Source organism: Crocuta crocuta, unplaced genomic scaffold, assembly GCF_008692635.1.
Source record: "Crocuta crocuta isolate KB4526 unplaced genomic scaffold, BGI_CrCroc_1.0 scaffold70, whole genome shotgun sequence".
In the NCBI taxonomy this organism is placed as follows: domain Eukaryota; kingdom Metazoa; phylum Chordata; class Mammalia; order Carnivora; family Hyaenidae; genus Crocuta; species Crocuta crocuta.
Window position 1 is genome coordinate 2,247,378 of NW_027528417.1, and position 6,277 is coordinate 2,253,654.

A 6,277-nucleotide genomic window follows, 5' to 3' on the forward strand; every position below is an offset into this window, starting at 1 on the left:
GTTGCTGGAAGAGAGGTGTGAGGGGGGTTAATTAAGTGGGTGATGGGTTAGGGAGGCACTTGTAGTGTTGGGTACTGGGTGTTGTATATAAGCGTATGAATCACTAAATTCTACACCTAAAACTAATATTATACTGTAAAGTAACTAACTGGAATTTAAATAGAGACTTGATGAAAAAAATAAAATAGAAAAAAAGTCACTTTTTGAATGTCACTTACCTGTTTTCCCCAACAATTGGAAATAGACTTTTACTTTGTTATCTCTATTCTTTTTGTATTTTATAAAATCCCAATGGTAGCATTTACCCCTTTGCTTTTGAGATGTTTGTTTATATATCCATCCACTCTGTTAGTGTGTGGGTTTCCTCAAATACAAAATATATATTTTGTATTTCTTTTTTTCCTCTCAGTAACTAATGTAGGGCTAAGTCCTTGGTATACTTAAATAATATTTGTTGAACAAAGGGTAAGTATAAGAACATTGGATTATCTGCTTGGGGATAGTCTGACCTTTCCATGAGTTACTATGGAGTAAGTTTTAAAATTTTGATAAGCAGGTGTAACATTAACCTCAAAATAATGTTGCTCAAAATAATGTTGCTCAAAAAGAAAATAGAAGTTCCAGAAACCTTTGATTTAATTCTTGCTTTGTTAAAAGTTATGTAATGAAAAGATAGATGATGACATATTTCATCAAAATTAAAGACTTTCATGCATGAAAGTTCATTATCATGAACATGTAAGGACAATCTACCGAAAGAAATAAAATATTTGGGAACCATATATCTGATAAGGGGCTAATATCCAGAATACGTCAAGAATTCCTAGAACTCAATAATAAAAAGACAATTCGACTTAGAAATGAGCAAAGAATGTGAATAGACATTTCTCTAAAGAATAAGAAGATCCTCAACATCACTAACTGAGAAACACAAATAAAAAGAAAATCCTACAATGTGATACTTCTTCACATCTTCTAGGATGGTCATAATAAAGAAAATAACAAGCCTTAGCAAGGCTATAGAGAAATCGGAACCTTCACACATTGCTGATGAGCGTGCAAAAGGAGGCATCCACTATGGAAATCAATTGGCAGTTCCTCCAAAAGCTAAACATAGAATTCCCATGTGAGCTGGCAATTCCATTTGTAGATCTATACCTAAGGGAACCGAAAGCAGGACTGCAATCGGTACCTGTAGATGGAGGTTCATGGCAGTATTACTCACGACGTTTGTCCACAGGCAAATGGTTGTCAATGGGCAAATGATAATACATACAGGAAATATACAATGTAATAGTTTTCAGCCATAACAAGAAACGAAGTAGTGATACAGGCTACACATAGATAAACTTTGAAAATATTGTAAGAGACTAAATACAAAACAATAAATATGATATGACTCCTTTTATATGAAATTATGAAAATAGGCAAATTCACAGAGACAGAAACGGGGGAGAGGGAGAAATGGAGGGATTATTGCTGAATGGGTATAGAATTTCCTTTTGGCATGATGAAAAGTTTCGGAAACAGAAGTGATGGCTACATCACATTGTGAATGTAATTAATAACAATTCATTCGTATACTTAAAAATGGTTAACAATGGCAAAGTTTGTTATTTGCACTTTACCACGACTTAAAAAAAGTAATCATGTAATATACCAAAGATCATTGAATTGTATACTTAAAAAGGGTGAATTATATGGCACGTGACTTATATCTCAATAAAGATGTTTTACAAAATGTTGTTTCAGAGCATCCAGGGTCCATTATATACACCATGAGGGCCTTTTTTTACAGAGATAGGAAATACTCTAATTTTAAGGACAAGGTTGTTATCTTTGAAAATGAATCTTCTATGGTGCTATCTTCTTCATGATAACTATTTCTACTTATTATTTGGAACATCTCACCTAGTAACAGGACCTGGATGTGGACATATGCCATGGACTTTTCACCCTGTGTTTGGTGCTTCCTCTATGTCTCTCATTAGATTATCCATTCCTCGAGGGCAGTTCTTTGTGCCTAGATCTGAGGAATTCAGAACACACATCAATAGCTGGATCCGGACTTCTGCTTCTCATAGTTCAGACTAAGGATCCCATTTTTTGCCCAGCAAATGGCAAGATTCCTTCGTTGGTTTTTTCCACAGCTCAGTGAAATGAAAGAAAAGTCCAGTCCTAGTTAGGGAGCAGGTTGATAACGCAAAGAGGTCATTAATCAACTCTGAAATTATTAAATCCAATAACCATGCGAAGAGACACAAATGGCAATAGTTCTTCTCATTAATATTTACTAGATGATGCAGAAGTATTTGAGAAATGAGGGCATGTGGAGTGGAGGGGTTACTGCATGTCAGAATTTCCACAACCTATTACATCTCTAGGCAGGTAGAGATCTATTTTGCCTGAAATACTTCATGGCCTGACTGGTATGTGAATGAATCTACCCACATCACGTTTCCAGAGACTATATTTATGACATAGCTTGGACCCTGGGAATTCAAATGAAATGATCCCTCTAACAGGGTCTTGGAAAAGGGAAGAAACAATTATTTAAAGAACATGAAACATTATTTTTGCATTGTTGGGCAAAAAGAAAACTAAAGCTTTTGTTCTATGCCTTCAGCAGACATCAATACATTTCTAATCCATAGAGGATTATTAGCAGCAGGTCTATAGAATAATGCTTATGAATGATTTTTAATTTTGGCATCACCTAGCATGCTTGGAACTCAAACCAAGATGTGTGCAAATATAAGGCATGGATCTTCAAATATTCATTTCATAGCATCAGGCTGCACATGCCCTGATTATTATTCATACAGTTTCCCCAACAGCACAGTGTAGAGATGTGGGCACATCATACAGAGAACACAGCAGCGTGGTCGCTCCCAAGCACAGGGCAAGTGGAGAAACAGTTCTTCACAGATGCGGCTCCCCTCAACAGTCATGGAGGGGGCGGGTAAACCACAGAAAGGAAACTGTGAACCTCTTTCAGGTGTGGGGCGGGGTATGGTGAGGTGAGTGTACGGATAGGACATCAGGGAGGAGAGGAGCATAACCAGACGGCACAAAGACTGATATGGAAACAGCCCTTCTTGCAGCCACCGACAGAGAATGTGACTGAATGTGGCAGCATCAGCTGTGGCAAATGGCTCAGGGAACACACTGTCAGGGGAGTCTTGATCAGGCCACATCTGGTAACACAGAAACAGCAACAAGGAAGAAAGAGAAGAGTTGAATCGCGATGCTGCAGGAATGGGAAGAGGGCAAAGGAATTCTACCAAATATGGAATTCATATTTTAGGTCACTTTGTGCTTAAGGAATTTCCTCAAGGCAATAGCCTGGGACCTGGGTTAGCATTTTGTGAGAGGAAATGCTTTCTTTACCATGAAGGTAGATTGGTGGCTATCAGCTGGGTGTGAGGTTGCACCCCCACCAGGGTCCTGCCAGGGAACGTTTGAAGCGCAGGTCACCTTACAATAAACAATCATCCAGACCTAAATGCCAATCGTATTAAAGTTTAAAAGTTCTGGTTTAAAGTCATGGGACAGAGTGCTTAAAATTTATCTTGTCTTTAAATTTCACACAGAAACAGAGTCAAAGAAGTAGGTGACCAACACAAGAGCTTACAACTAGTTACAGGCAATATTGAAATTAGACACTAACTTCCTACATCCTCCAGGATTGGCAGATGAAAAAGTGAAATAATGGTTACTTTTGATGACAATGAGGATCCAGGAACAAAAGAACCAGAGTGTGAAAACTTCAGTATAATGGGAGCAAGTGGAGGGACTGCTGAATTAGGAATCAACATGCCTAGTATTATTGGGAATATCAAATACACCCAGGGCTGTGCTAAGCTATACAACAAGACCTCATCGTCATTTATTATCAGCAGGTCCCACCAATGAGATCAGCCCTAAAGGGGAGTCCAGTTAACTTGACTCCCACCAATGTGAACAGACAAGTATAGAACTCATGACCAGTCTAAGATATCCTTAAGTAGTGCTGAAAGTAAACCTGCCCAATGTCACAATTTTTCCAATGGTTTATCCTCAAAAGTTATTATCTATATAAGCTACTGCTTTGTTCTAGTGTAACAATGAATCCTTTTTTCTAAGTTTATTTACTTATTTTTGTGTGTGTAAGAGACAGCACACATGCAAGATGTAAATGGACTGAGAAAAAGGAAGAGAGAATCCCAAGTAGGCTCTCTGCTGCCAATACAGAACCCAGTTAAGGGCTCCTCAACCTGGGTCTGGATCCCAAAAACTGTGAGACTGTGACCCGAGCCAAAATCAAGAGTCAATTGCTTAACCAACTGAACCACCCAGTGCCTTGAAATGACAAGTCTTTATTGAATCTGAAGAAAACATAGTCTAGCTATTTTAAGAATGGGAAGGATTTCACTTTTTCTTCCCCCCTTTGGGTCAATTTTCTTTGTCAGAAAAAACTACTGATATGTGTCCCTCTGGATTAAAAGAGTTATCACAATATATGTTGAATTACTTCTATCTTCTTTCAAGCAGACCCCTGCCTTTATGACATTGATGGAGCTGTTTTAACAGTTTAATTCTTAGTACTACAACTAAACTTATCTCCTTCTTCAGTAAGTTTAAATTCTATTAAATTTGATCTTTTCAATTAGTTCCACTTGTACATTCACAGAAGCATTCCCCAAGGAAACTATGAAATGAAAAGTTTATGGTAAGAACATTTTTTAAAAATGTTTTAAAATCCCAGTGGAAAAGAATTTGATGCCTTGGAACAAACAACATATTTGGTGATGATTTTTCTCCCATGCAAGTCTGAATTCAGGAGATCAGATTGTGATTCGGGGTGAATGTGTATCTAATGAGGGGTGAGAGGGGCAGAGCAATACCATTGGAGGCCACCTCAATGATAAACTGGAGCAAAGATGGAAAAATCTAGGCTTTTTTATGTTAGCTTCAAAGATTCCAAATGAGAGAACTTTGATCATTTTCTTCTATCCTGATACTTTTCATTTCATTTTCAATGATCTTACTTATTGCTTTTTGTCTCAACAGAAATAATTCTTCCCCATCTTTGGTGTTCATCCCTTTGAAATATATCTTTGCAGTCCTGACCCTCCATTAGGCATTGCCTAACAGAATGATAAACTACATCTCCTCCTTTAATCTCGCCCTGTAGATCAGTCCCCTCAGCCTTTGAATTATTTTCTTAATCTTCTGAAGACTCCATGGAAAAGCCTTCATTTCTCCAGGAGTCTGCTCCAGGTGCCCTGGAAAATACAAGCCTCAGACATAGTGCTTGATCTGGAAGGGCTCCAATAAGCAATAATACCTCAAATGTATATGATATGGTATGATTGGAATTCCCTTATCACACGCATATTCCTTTGACACCATCATCAACCCTGTAAGTCCGGTAGACCAAGCATTAACACCCTCTTCTATCAACAGCAAAGTAAGTCCTTGGGAGTCCGTGGCTTCTCCGGGACACATGGCTGCTAAGCGTCTCAAATCAAGCATTGTTATTCAAAGTCCAGTGAATCCTGTCCCTTTAAGTTGAGTCCAGGAACTTTTTTTTTTTTTTTAATAGTTTATTGTCAAATTAGTTTCCACATNCAGGATCTTGAATACATATTTTGTTTGTCACATTGACTTCCAGTTGGTAGATGTTCAGTTATTGCTTGGGAGGCTCATTTCCAACTGCCCCAAGACTCATTAGGATTAGCACAGACACAGATACATGTAGACTCCAGACTAGAGATTGTCCTTCTCAGGTAAAAATACAGAGACATATATATTACTGCCCTAAGAATTCCACCTTACCACACATAGTTTCTTATTCTTATTTTTTTTCTTAAAAAAATTTTTTTACATTTATTTATTTTTGAGAGATAGGGAGAGACAGAGCACAAGTGGGGGAGGGGAAGAGAGAAAAGGAGACACAGAATCAGAAGCAGGCTCCAGACTCTGAGCTATCAGCACAGAGCCGGATGCAGGGCTTGAACTCACAACCCGTGAGATCATGAACCGAGCCGAAGTCGGACGCTTAACCGACTGAGCCACCCAGGCACCCCATCATATTCCTATTTTCACTATTTTTATGTTACCTTAAATAAGAGAGCCCTCTCTAAAGAGAGCCCCCACATATAGATTTTATTACCACAGTCTTTGAGTTCATTAAAAAAAATACCTCCAAATTGCCAGCATCAAATATTTTTAAAAATTAGCATTCTTATGATCAACAGTATAGGTTAATTGGTTTTGCAGTAGGGTCATGTTA